This window comes from Agelaius phoeniceus, chromosome Z, assembly GCF_051311805.1.
Source record: "Agelaius phoeniceus isolate bAgePho1 chromosome Z, bAgePho1.hap1, whole genome shotgun sequence".
Lineage (NCBI taxonomy): Eukaryota > Metazoa > Chordata > Aves > Passeriformes > Icteridae > Agelaius > Agelaius phoeniceus.
Window position 1 is genome coordinate 81,853,006 of NC_135303.1, and position 14,661 is coordinate 81,867,666.

General features: G+C 36.0%; 1 protein-coding gene across 1 annotated transcript in view; it reads right to left on the bottom strand.

Moving 5' to 3' along the window:
- WDR70 (WD repeat domain 70) overlaps positions 1–14,661 on the bottom strand; it is a 125,022-nt gene that overhangs the window by 38,370 nt on the left and 71,991 nt on the right. The gene's annotated exons all lie outside the window — the stretch shown is intronic.

Here is a 14,661-nt window from a genome sequence, read left to right on the forward strand (position 1 = left end):
TGCAAAACTTGACAAGTTCATCAGCCCTTACATTTATTAAAGGTTTAGTTACTTCAGCAAATTCTGCAGTAAACCACTAGCTTCTGCAACTTATTTAAAGGCTTTCTAACATATAACTCCACCAATGTAAGCACTTTCCTCCTAGCTTAGCACGTATATTTTTGTTAAGCAATTACAGCTGACTGTACTTGTGTGCAAAATGAGATGACAGGCATAAAACATGAAGCACATGTGAGAGAGGACACAGTTGCATGTATCAAAAAACCAAAAAATAACAGATAAATGTCAGGGGGTTTGCAAGATTGCCACAGTCCTCAGAGCGAATGAGAGCCAGAAGACAAAAGGAAACCAGAGAAGGGACTGGGAAAAGGTGGGACTGGGGGCAAAGGTACATGACTGAAGGAGCATCAGCAATGAGTATCCCTTGTACAAAAATCTGTATGAGGACTTAAGAGGACCCATACAGGAAGTGAAGATGACAGTGGCCACATGAATGGTTTACCACAAAAGAATGACCTACAACAGAGCCACATGGCTGCAACTCTGCATCTCACAACTGCTCTCCTGTTCCAAAACACTCAATAAAACTTGTTCTAGGAAAAAGACAGACCTACCCAATTTGTTCACCTTAGAAATCCAAGCCACATCTATGAGAAAAATAACAGTATGTCTAACTGATGGAATTCTTTAACTTCCCACATTGTTTCTGGGACACAATATTTCACAGTAAGCCGACACTTTCCCAAGATTATAATGCTTCTCACATTCTGCCCCCCCCACACCCCCTTTTTTTTTAACAAAATATTGAATGATTGAATGTCCCAGCCAAGACATTCTTCTTCCTTCTTATTCCTAACATCTTCTAGAGTTTTTTTTTAAAGCAAAGGCAGTAAATCAAGGCAGGCCTTGGGGAAAGTGGGACCTACAAAGACGGCTATATCAATCCTTCTCTGTTTTACAGATGTATAGCAAAATATTACTTATTTATTAGTGTGAACACAGTCAACCATAAAACCACAATCAAGATTTATGCTGATTTCAAACAGGAGGCAGAAGGGCAGGACAGCTCAGCAGAGATGCCTGACAAGCAAGTCCCAGACCAGCTACTTGAGTTTTAAATTAGTCTTTTCACCTAAGATACTTACAGCAAAATAAAATAGCTCGCACTGACAACATTCAGTTGCAAATGCTTTAATTTTTAACAAATATAAAAGCCTTCCAAGATGACATTTTATCACAGGCCAGGCTCAAGGTGATAAAAGTATCAGCTCCAAAGCTGCAAGATGAAAACAAACAAACAAACCAGAAAGCTCCTTTTTAGTCACAACTGACCAAAGCTGTCTGGGTCTTTGTTCAAAGTGATCCCATCAGAAACAGAGAGCATCTCAGAGCAGTGATCACAGCTGACAAGGCAGACAGGTTCCCCAGGCAGGAGTTACCTGCTCTCTCCAAATGTCTACTTCCCCATCCCCCCTTCAGCCACCTCTCCTGAAGGGAGCCTATCTCCTTTGCTATCAATTACAATCCACAAAAGAAATCTAAGTATACATTCTGGGTTTAGTGTATCAATTCAAAATTGTGAGGTCTACATATGTCCGCTGAATTCAGGAATTTCTCAATATTTTCCCTGAGCAGGCAGTTGCAGGCTGTATCAGATGCTTTCCTTAAGTCTCTGTAAACATGATCCCAGGGCTTTCAGCTTATGTGACAGCTCTTCAATACCACTTCCTGTGGTGTAGAAATGGATGCTGTTTCAGTAATGAACACACTGATGCAAAACAAGATTAACTTGTGAAATCTGAGGTTTTCATGTTTACATGATTACACTCTTACATGATTTCCTCTTCTCTGTGACTTTCTAACTCAGTGACATCTACACGTATAATTATCAGACCTGAAACACTCCTTGTTTTCTCTCAATCCTAATTAATCAGTTATGAATTCAGTAGCCTAACCTTACTTACCACAATCAGGACATGTGACTTATAATTGTATTTAACTCTCCTCTACAACCATTATATTCTCATCTGCTGCAACTAAGGCCTTTTATCTGGGTGACAAGTCTTCGGGATTTATCTCTCACATTCAGCAGTGGTTCAACACCCGTCAATAATCTCTCAGAAATATTTCACTGAGAAGCTTACCTAGTTATTTGCAATTACTGAACAAATAAAAGACTTAGCTCTTTTTTTTTCCCCCCCAAATATTCTGTAGTTTTTCTTGAACAACTACATTGCAATGAAAAACCTATACAACTGGGAGTAGAAAAAAATTGGTGTATAATTATTTTTAAAATTTATGGAATCTTCAATGCATCATGCATTATATTATGCAATTGTGAATGAAAATAAAAAAAAACAAGTATGAAATACCTAGTCAGAAAATGCTTGGAAGTTATGGAAAAGAGCAGTGTAAGAAGAGAAGTCATATAGTGATGTAGCCAGGCAAGGTGAAAAACTAGTGTTTTGTCAATTGCAATTGATTCAAAAACTTCATTTCTATTAAAAAAAATCTAAAACATTTATGCAGAAGGCAATGAGGAAAGCCACCTGATACATTTGACTATACATTTAGGGTTTAGGCAAAACAAGGAAGCAAGCAGGCCAGCCTGTCCCAGAGATGTCTCAGATCCATTCAGATCCATTGCAGAGTGATGAGAAAGCCTTTCCTATCTGCCCATGCTTCATTCACCAGGAAGAGCATTCAGCTTCTAAGAATATTGCTGACCACAGAAACAATTTCTTCTTGTTTAAGCTTATTCATCAAGAAATATTTCAGGAAACCATTTTAGAAAGATAGCTTCTTAACAGCATTGCTAAATACTTGCCTAAAGGTTTGAAAATGAAACCCTAGCTGAATGTTTGGCTGCATGGTCAAACTTTGCATTTGAGAAAATAACCTATCTTGGCCATAAAAATGATACATATTACTAATAAAAATAGCTTTTGGAAACTATTCAGTTGGCTTCCTTTGGGGATTTTTTACACTGCATGAGAAAAACACACAAGGATGTAAAAGGAACTTTCTTCTGTATCTTTTCATAACTTATCTAACCCATATCATCTTATCCTAGCAAATTTACATTTTTCCTCCTTTGTACAATCATAAATATGGCTTTTGTGAACCAAAAAAAAAAAAAAAGCCTATCTAGAAGTTAAATTGATCATTCTTAGACTTGCCCAGCTGTTGAAGGTTTCTTTGTCTTCCAGAAAACAATCAAATGTGATCAATGATATTCTGCAAAAATCTCATTAAAGATTCAACTAAGATACAATAGAACTCCACTGAAAATCTACAGATTTCTTCAAACTCATCTATGCCAACCCTGGATGTTTCATATAATTTAAAAGTAGCTTTTGGTTTAATGGCAATAAACAAAAATATAAACAGAAAAAAATTATAAAGAAGCTACTAAGTAGCCTTCAAAAGGCAACTATGACAGACTTATTCTCAGCTTATTCCCATATAGTCAATAAAATTTCTCATATTCTTTCAGTGTCCCCAAAGCTTAAATCACTTCTTAACAGAGGCACAAAGTAAATAGAGTGAAATATGACTGAAAATACACAAAAATCTGCATAAAATTAACATTTCTGGTTCAGTAATCCTTGAGCCAAAATGGTGTAATTTGCAGTGAGTTATCAAAGATGGTTTTATAATAAATCTATTTGCTTGCTAGAAACAGTAGCTAGCATGTGTAAATTCTAAGAGGATGGGTGTATTTCTCTAGGAAATGAAAGCATTTTCACTAAACTTCTTGTAACATACCAAGCTATTCTTTCTTCTACATTCTTTGATTTCTTTCTGATAAAAACACACTGTAACCATCATGCCATATTATCTCTCTGCATATTATTTAAAATTAGATCATTTTTTAAAACTATGGATTTGGTTTTATTAATTCAGATGGAACAATGAAAATGGAACTATGCCTCAGTTGAAGGGGTGATATTTTTTCCTCATGCATGTCAGTGATAAACTGAGCATTCTCAATTAAATTTCATTTTCTTTTCATGCAATATTCTTATCTCAATTCCATAGTTCCTTCTTTGATGTTGCTTTTCTCTCACAATAGTTTTATATATTTGACTAGCTAAATAAGCAAGCAAATAAAACCCCCACATATGCAAGCAAAAAACTGGCAAAGCGAAAAAAGTTTAAAAATTGTTTATAGTGGTTTACACTAACAGAACAGTGTTCCATGTTAGCTTTCAGAACAGCAATCAAGTACCTAAGCACTAAAGAGAGTGAAAAAGCTTGTAATACCTTTTAGAGAAAAAGCTGCTTGCTATTCTACAGTGCAATTTCTGATTGAATTTCAAACATGGGTCATTTTTAAAATTAGCTTTCTTTTTTAACAGACATTAAAAAAATTACTATTTTAAGTATGAAAGAATTTTTTTTGTTTGCAATTAACATCTTTGAATCAATTAATCCTTTCTGTCTTATGTAATATAAATGAGATGATTATAAAAGGTATGGAAATATAAAAATGTCCAAGTTGATATCCAAGAGTCCTTCAAACGGGCTGCAGTACTTCTATGAAAATTTGTCTCTGAGGATTGAGAATTGTTACAGAATTTTTCATTCAGCAAGTAGCCTTCTCCTCTACCATTAATGTTTGCTATTTGCTTCAAACACCTCTTTCCTCTTCTTTTTCTATTACATCTTTCATGATGCAATACCTCTTTCTGCTGCAATTCTCTTTGGCCACTAGCATCCCTAGAATTCTCTTCCATCCAACAGAAAGATGCCTTTCATTCTCTCATTCTAGCCTCCTAGTTTCACTACAGCCAAATACTTCACACTTACGACCAGCAACTTCATATTTCTTCTCCACCAGCAATGGCATCCTCACAGCACAGAGAGATACAAATTTCAGAAGCAGCAATTCATGTATCTTGAAATCTTATTTGCATTACCCAGTTTTCCCCAAATAGCTCCATGTTCCTCTCTCTCTTGCCTTTTCATCCAGTACTGCCTTCTCCTCCACCTTCACTCCTTGTCAATTCCACTACATTCCATGTGAGAATGCTACTTAAATTCCATCCTGAGTCTCAGGATTATTCCTGACAAATCCAACATGGGATGCTACCCCACCCTTACTCCTGCACACCATCTACATGTTGGTTCCCTTCTTCACTATTCCCTCTGATACATAATTATCTTTCTGTTTCTCTGGCTATTCACTGCTACTCAATCCCCTTGGTCACTGAACTTCTCTACAGTGTAGTTTTACACACCTTACTCACAACCATGACTCCCAATATTTTTGTGCCATTCAACTGCCTTCCAAAAAAAGGTACATCATTGTGTCCCTGCTGAACATCTCAGTTCACCTTGACTTCACTCAGTGGATGTTTAGCTGCCAATACAACATGATGAAAGCTGTTCCTGATTTTCTTAAGTGGATACTATATCTTCTCAATTTCCCTGGAAGATCTTACTTCCTTTAACCATCATAAGAAAAATGTTGTTATATGCATCCCAATGTGTCATCTCCTTTGTCACATACTGTAAAACACACTGTAATAAATCCAACCAATTACCCACTGCCAGTATCATTATTTAATTGTTTTCCCTTTTTGTTTCCTTGATAATGGTTCTTTACTTTTAGAGGTCCACTCTTGCCTCATTTTGTCTTTTTTAACAGCTGTATTTCACCAATGAACTAAATACAATCTCTCAATTACAGATCTTTCATTTAATCTGCAAGCACATCTGTGTTTTTCTCATAAAAAAGAAAAGAAAACCAAAATCAAACCAAGGAAAACCACCACTCCTTTTTCTGCAACACATGAGGACATACAGTAAATTCCTGGGTAAAAATTATTAAAAATAAAAGGGGAGCTGGGAGACACATAATAATCCAATTTGCATATTGCCTTGTTTTTGTTTGCTGGTGTAAACCTCTTACCAACTTGACACTAAAGGATGCATTTTCTGACACAGCCACCTTTGGTTAGGAAGGAAGTCAAAACTGAAGTTTGTTTTACATATGCAGACAGACAGCACCACATATTATTGCAGCCCTACCCTGCCCTCCCACCTTGATGCAACAGCCAAGAAACCACACTGACCTGTCTGGAATACAGAAAACATTCCTATACCTCTGCAAACACCTACCCATAACTTCAACACATCAAATATTGAAATCCAGCAGCCATTTTCACATTTGTGATAAGTAAGAAGCCAATGGTTTGCAATGCAATGCTTTCTGCTGACTGCAATAGCTGTCCATCCCTGTTTCTGAAAAATCACTCTGGCTCTTCAAGGCAGTCTTGAATATATGCCAGTCCTCCTGTCACAAGGGCAGGGATGCACTACCTGTCCTCCTTCTGCTCTTGTGAGCCCTGGTGAAACAGCATCTGTAAAGGCCCACACAGTGTGCTCAAATGGCCTCAGCAGGATGAAGTCTGTTTACAGGTCTCAGACTCTCCAGGTGAGACCACAGAACTGCATGATGGTGAGGACAAAGAGCAGACTAGGATGCAGAGCCAGGATGCAGAAAAATGCACCAAATATAAAATAAAATTTTTAGTGCTGATTATGGGTGACTCTTTTGAGCACAAAATAGTCACAAGCTAAATCTCAAAGTGATACATATACACAGTGCTAAGTGAAATAGTAACCATAAAGGAATTTGCTTAATCTAAATGAAAATTACGTACATTGAAATATCTAAGAATGGGTTGTTTAAATTACTGCTTAAAATGGCTGTACACATTCAGAAAGTCTATTGAACTAGAATGTCATTATAAGTCTCTGGACATACTTAGACAAATTGTATATTTATTTACACATAATGTGTGAAACACATAGGTAGTCATATCCAACTCCAAGTCTAGTTCTCTATCTCATGAGAAATTTAGAACTCAGTTTAAGGAAAGCAGCTGTTTCACGGATGTATCTGATTTCAGTCTGTATAGTATCACTGCAGTCATACATTAAATAAAACACAGCTGGACAATGCTCCACCTATTTCACCACCCTCTCTGCTAATTGTTTAGCACTAACATCTGTCGAAAACAAACTTTAGGAATAGTAAGATCATGAAAAAAAACCCCTTTATTTTAAAATATTTTGCCCTGGGAGAAGTTTTGCTTACTTATGAAGGAAGCCTCACATATATTCAATCAGGTTTTAATGATGAGATATATACCTAGAGCTGCAAGAAACCTGCTCACTGAAGCTGTCTTACAAAAAGTATGGTATTATTACAAATACTTATGATTAGTTTAGTTCTGTACCTGCTGCCAAGATATGTTTTAGCTATGCAATTTATCTTCTCATTGATAATCATGAACACAAAAATACCTTGTTAGACTTACAATCTTATTACGAATTCTCTAGAAATGCCATTCAAATATTTTCAGTTAAAGTTAACAAGACTTACATTCTTTAGGAATTGAGTATAGTCTATAGTGTATTATGGCCAATTATTTAAACTGTATCCCCACAGAACTGCACCTTTTAATGGATGTAACCATGAATCAACTGTTCTTTCTGTAGAGAAAAGGTTGTTTTTTTTCAAACTTCCTGAGTTAAATGTATGTAACGTAGTGTTACATACAAAAGCTATGCCTCAACTTACCTCCTGCAAACCTGTATGTTCCATGGCTCAGAAGCTATTTCCTATCTTTTTGGGTTTTAATTCACTTGTTCAAGCTGTAATAGCTTTCCTTTTGCTGAGTATTTTAAAATGTGGGAGTCTTTGGCTTCTCTAATAAAATTAATTTAATGATCAAGAGCTGCACCAAAAAAAGCTGCAGTTTTCATTGCTTTAAGGAAATTCATGGCATAATCCTCCTGTTCAGCTCCTGTCAAGAAATAGTGACCTACTACGAAGCACAGTGAGATACACTGGGAGGCAAAAATAGCTTCCTAATATACACATCAAGCACAACAGTCTTTTCATAATTTACAAATCCTATCAGACTCTAGACCACTGAAGTGTTCAGCTTGCTTGAGCAATGCATATACTACAGCATCTAAAAGCCATTTCTCTGATAAGCCAAACCACTCTGGAGTTCATTTCTTTTTAGATCAGAATGTACTATTTGTATTTTCCACTTTTTGCCTCTGCAAAAATAGGAAAAATTTCACTAAAGTAACAAAGCAAGATCAAGAAGGCTCTTTTATTTTTCTCCATTATTTTTTATTATTTCATCTTTATATTTCTGTAACATTATTCATGTTATATTAATATTAATAGAAATACAATATTAATAAAGCCAATCATGTTGCTGTAATGCCTACTCTTCTCAAATTGTAATTTTGAAGTTATTTCTGTAAGTTCTACTTTTAGTTTTCCAAATAATAAACCAAAGAGAGATATATATAATCCTTGTGGGATAAGCCTTTTTCCTTAACCATACATGAATCCAAAGTGAAATCCTTTAACCTATTTTCCTTGGGGTGTGACAGACTTCGAGATTTAGAATTGCCTTTCATCACTATATTAGATAGTGCAAACATTTAGATAGTTCTTAACTATAAACTGTTTATTACATAAGAGAGAAATGCACTTAGAAATACAGCAGGGCACATTTTATCTCAGCATATGATTGTCAGATTCTTTACTGTGGCTGGCTCCAGGGTACAGATAGTGATGTACAGGCTAACCCAGACGTATACAAAAAGGAGTAATATATGAATCTGTTAATATTTGCTGCTGGCAAGCTTGTGTGTGATTTCCAGTTTCTGGAACAGAGGTCTGGCACATATACATATGGAATGAAAGGCTGGAATATTATGGATATGGAAAACTTACCTTAAGTTTGAAAGGGGAATATAGTATATTTGGATATCCTTCATCTCGTATTTACACAAGAAATTTCCAGATGTAGCCAGACTGCCCTCTTCAAAGCATGAAGCATGTTACATACTTGGGGGAAATTGGAAGATTTCCCTGCTGTTTAGCTGTAGTAGTGATATTCAGCAAATTTAAGAACAGTCATTGTAAACTGTTTCTATTAAATATTGACATTTCACTGGAATATTTTTAATGATGTGGAGATATCAATATAAACATTGAATTCTATACATAAAAAAAAACATCCAAATAGGCAAGTGAACATTCCATGGTGAAAAAAGAAGAATAAAACCTAGCTGGTGTGAAAAAAGCATAACTCTCTAAAGCTGTAATGGACAGGATGCCAAAGCTACATAATGAACAGGTAGAAACTGTATCTAAAAAGGCAAGTGTATAGTAAGGCTTTCTAGTGGACAGACAGACATTTCAGCAATCAATTACTGAAAGCCATGTCTTTTGCATGTCAACATATGCAAAATGAATCCTGTAAATGTGCAAAGATTCAAGAACCTCTTCCTAACACAGGGGTATAAATCCCCTCAAAGGACCTTCCAATTAATGGAAAGCATTTACAGCAAGTCTCAGATCTTACTAATAGTTTTGATTACTCTGTCTTGGCAGCATCAGCTGTAAAATCTGTCATGAACAGCAAAATAAAGTTTGCAAAAAAAATTTCCAAATAAGATCTGGACTTAAGATTCCATTCCAAAAAACAAAACAAAACAAAACAAAACATACCACAGGAAGTTTTTCACATAAAAATTTTTCATTATCTAAATCTGTGTCCTTAGTTGTACAGTATTTTTTCAAAGTGGCTTCAGTACTTGCAAAACTTTTCGTCTCTAAAAACTCTATCTTAAAACTTCCAACAGCACACCACAAAACTAAAGCTCACAGAAACCCTTTCAAAGCAAACCATCACTAAATATAGAAATGTATTTATCTTACAGATGTAAGATCTATAAATCATGCAATTATTTGGAAAATACTTTTAACATGACTATTTTTAATTAAAATGTACAGAGCTTAGATCTGTTTAATTTCAGAGCATACTGTCACATACCGCTTTACTTCCCCTTATTTTTTGAGGATAGGGTGGCTTAAGGGCGTGTTGAAAACAAGTTATTGAGACTACCACTTGATAACACCACATTCGGCAATATTTATCTGGGCAGTACATTATTACAGTGTTGAATTTCAATATTATTGTGAATTTTAAGTTCTGCAAGTCCACTTTGAGCTTCAGCTAAGTAATTTAAACTCATCAAAATACATAAATTATTCCAGTAATTTAAAATCAGAGTAAGGTTTTAAAACAAGGAGAAAAGAAAGGGCTAGCAAAGCAGTAATTCAGCTGTACTGTATCAAATACTCACTTTTGTGCTGAAGAATAGAGTTAAACCTACAGCTAAGCCTTTTATGAAACAAGAAAGTAAAAAAATATAGGTTAACTTTTATAGCTCACTATAAAAGTATTTCCATGAGCACTGAATCAATTTGCTTAATGAGAATTATGCTGAAAATCACAAAACATTCTATCTTTCATGGTCAGATTTGCACTATATAAAAAAATAAACCTATTACAGATGTAAAAGACAAACATATTACAGAGGTATTTGTCCAAACTAATTCTTTACTACTTTTAGTGCAGCCAGTAGATAGGTAAAAGCTTATAAAAACTACTCAAAGTTCATAACCAAATTTAACATAGCTATGAAAAAAACCAGACAAGATTTTGTCTGGTTTTGAGTGTACAAGCTGTTTTCTCAAAGGTACTTCAAATACATGACCACTTCTCTTACAAACTCTATCTCCCCAACATCCTTATTAACATCTTTGTATCACAGCTGCAATGTTATACCGTAAAATAGGTGATGTGTGAAACTGCAACATGACTCAGCCTGTCATACACAGAGAAGTTGTTTATGCAGTCCTGTGCTGAACACACCCAGGAAAAGCTGGAGGAAAAAATTCACATAACAGGTAGCCTCATCAGGTGGTTTGAAAGATTACGAAAGGCTAATTAAGTCTAACTTTTTTTTTACCCCAAAAAAGCCTATTTGTAAAAAAACATCTCAAGACAATCCTGCTTATTGTGGAAAATAAGGGGAGATTTTCTGTTCATTGAAGAGATTTCAATTTTAACTCATAATATACTTCAAAAATGACTTCATTCTTTCCCTATCTCTATGACTGAGATACTCACATTCCTGACAGAAATATCAGGCACACAAAGGTTTAGTGATGGCAAGACACTGCATTTTGACACCAAAGACTGACTCTGTGGATCAGTTTGTTCAGGAATATGTACTACTACAGGATTGCAAAAAGCTCTGAATGGGCAAGTGCAGGCAAGATGAAGAATTTGAACTCACCAGAACTGCAGGTAAACCTAGTGCTTTTACTACACTGCCCTGTGAACCAATAATTTTTGAGGCCCTTTCTTATTTTGACCACTAATGCTCTTCAACTCTCCATATTTGCCAGACACTTTTCTCCACATCTCAGAACATTTGAATTGAGAGTGTTCTAATATGTTGTGTTATAATTGACTATTTCACACTGTTGTTTCCACTATTCATTCAAAGTTTGAAGGAAGTTATTTTTTACGTCCTTTGAAGCTGTTATTTTAAGCCAAGTTGACAGTGTTCATAATATTTCAAATAGGCTGACAGATTGCTCTGCTAATGTGCACTGTAAATGCACATGTACGTGAACCTTAAAGAAAAAACATGCACTGACAAAATAACATACGTGAGAAAATAACACAGATTTATGACAAAACAAAAAAAATCCTCTGAGGCAGGTGATTATAATAGATCATGATCCTGCTGAGGAAGTTTGGAAAAAGGCAAGGCAGAGCTGGAATGCATTTGGCTAACTTCAGCATTAGCAAGTTACCAATGTCAGTATGAAGGAAGAAAAAAATCTTCCTCCAGAAGTTCCAAAAGTGTTTTTACTCTCACTGCATACAGCTGGAAGATTTGGAATCATACCAAAATAAGAGTGGAACTAAAAAACTGAATGAAACATTCATGGTGTTCGTTACTAGTCAGAAGTGAGTTGATCACACACCAAAATCCCTCCCTAGGCACAGCAACATAATTTAAATTTAAGGGGAAAAAAAAAAAGCAGATACTGAGATGGTTCAAAAGTGGCTTTGAAAAAAACAACTAACAGATGAAGATAACTTACAACAAACAGCTACTTTGACTTCACAGAAGGATGGATATAAAATGACATAGAGATCTTGTCTTTCTCTAAATTAAAAATCAAAAATTATTTAAACACACCATTCTACACCAAGATCTACACTGTGGAGCAGTGTAGAACACACGTGATGTGTCTGTGGTGTGAAGCAGAGAATGAAAAAACCCTATATTAGCAGTCAGAAACTATGACTACAGTAGCAAAGGAGATTTGTGGGGTAGGTTCTGTCTTGCAAAGTGGTACAGTATGGCTTCCCACCAACACTGCCCAATTGTGCCTGTTTCTAATGAGTGCCCCTTTTGCTCTTGGAAAGGGCATCATCAGACCCTCTTTCCTATTGGGATACTCATTTCTGCCCTTGGAACTGCTGCTTCATACTTTAATAGGACAAAAGGCAATGGGCAGGAACTGATGCACAGGAAGTTCTACCTGAACATGAGGAGGAACTTTTTTACTGTGCAGTGCCCAAGCACTGGAACAGGTTTGCCCAGAGAGGTTGTGGAGTCTCCCACATTGGAGATATCCAAGAATGATCTGGACACAATCCTGTGCCATGAGCTCTGGGATGGTCCTGCTGGGATGAGCAGAAGGGTTGGACCATATCACCCACAGTGGTCTTTCCAATCCGATCCATCCTCTGATTCTGTGCTGCACTGATGAGCCTTTTTCTGTGGAAAAGCAGGGACTTTACATTTTCACTGAAGCAAACAGAAAGCTTCCCCTCTAGTAGGTCTGTGTTTGACAGTAGTTTGTACTCAACTGAAAAATAAATGCATCTAAAAATCTTCACAGATGACCAGGACAACAGGCACTATGGGTGGTGTATCTAGTGTGAGCCGTAATACGTGGATGGACAATCCTTATGGATTTCATTTGTGCTGTTACTGTCATATGCAGGAGCAGAGGTTTAGGCACTCAAGATCAGGGTTGAAATACCATTTACATTCTTGCACAAAGGCAAAATCAAATTCAGACAGTCACAACGGGCCTTTATTGGGTCAACTCTTCATGACACTATGGTGAAATAAGCAACAGTCAATTTTAAACACCTTGCTGAATCTCTCCTTCCAGCTGCATACGGACCAAGCAAACAGCATAAACAGTGATGCCAAAATCATCCCAAACTGATGAAGAATAAGAAAATGTGGCAATTATTTTCTGCTTTCAAACACTAGTGAATTTTGCTACCGACTCAATAGAGCCTTGTCAAGATAAACACAAAGACTCTCTTAATTTTGACTTGAAAGCCAGGTGTACAGCAGCACAGCAAAATCTGCATATATATATATATGGCTCTACACTTGTTTTAACAGAACCAAATGACATTTGCTGGATGGGAATTACAGCTTTCTGTTCAAAAATCAGAAGTTAATATTTCTAATATATATTTCTTCACGAAGTTTAACCCTCACACCTCGATCCTCCACAGCTTTACCCATTTTCCTGTGTCACACACAATTTGTACGCCAAGAACTGCAGAAGAATTTTATAAATTAGCATTTTCTTGTTTGCCTTTGCAAACATCCCTGTATCCTGTCAGGACAGTTGGTGCTTTCACCATTCCACTGCAGGAGTCAGTCTCATCCTCTTCTTTCTAACTGTTGTGTTGAACACATGGTCCATTTGAAAATTTTTTTCTTAACCTTTCCCCATCCCCAAACATAAGATGAAGGCTTTTTCTAATTGTTTAAGCAAGATGCGTTTTGAAACACTTGATTCTAGCTATACACAGGGATCTCCAGAGGACACCAGCAGTCTTAGGGGAGAATACCAGTAAAAATCCAATTTACCTGCTCCTTTACCCAAAAATCTTGCACATTTCTTTATGAAACCAACAAAGCAAAGACAAAAATTCTTTAGACATTAAAAATACAAACCCAGGAACACCATGAACTTAACTTCCACTAGAAAATCACTTTAGTCTTGCCTTGTTATACAGGGGTCACCCACTGGAAATTGCGCAAGATGCACAGGATATATCTTTAAATTACTCATAATCACCTTAAACTGCACTCAATCAGTATTGCAATATGTCATCTTACAGACACAGGAAAGTTCAAAAGGAAAAGCACATGAAAAAGCAGACTACCAAGAGTACTATTGTTAAAACTACACCAGAAAGCTTAATATTTCAATACTGTATATGTTAAAATAAACAACATACACAGGTGATGAAAGCCAGTCTCTGAAAAATTTATTATTCTGTTAGAACAAGTTTACACTTAGGATGAATTCTCAAGCTTCGTGCCATTAGGAAGTTTTACTAGGTTTATAGTGGAAATAAAAACAGAAATAAAAATAGATTACAATCCCAAAATACAGGCTGTACTTTAAGTATTATCCACAGGCTTTCTTTTCCTTTTAAATCTATACATTTCCTCCTGCCTCCAGCATCAGATCTTTTAAAATCTTTGTAAAAAGCTGCCCAGATTGTCTGTTATCCTTTTCAAAATCAAATATTTTGAAATATGAAGTTGAACAGACTGTAACCTGTACTAGTTCAGTTTTACTTCCACAAAGCCATCCTACTGGAGTTGTACAGCTTTCAGAGATTTATGACACCAGTTTCACAATCCTGCTCTTCTTGCCTCATTTACTCTGTATTCTCATTTTGGCTTTAAAAAAAAACGGACCTT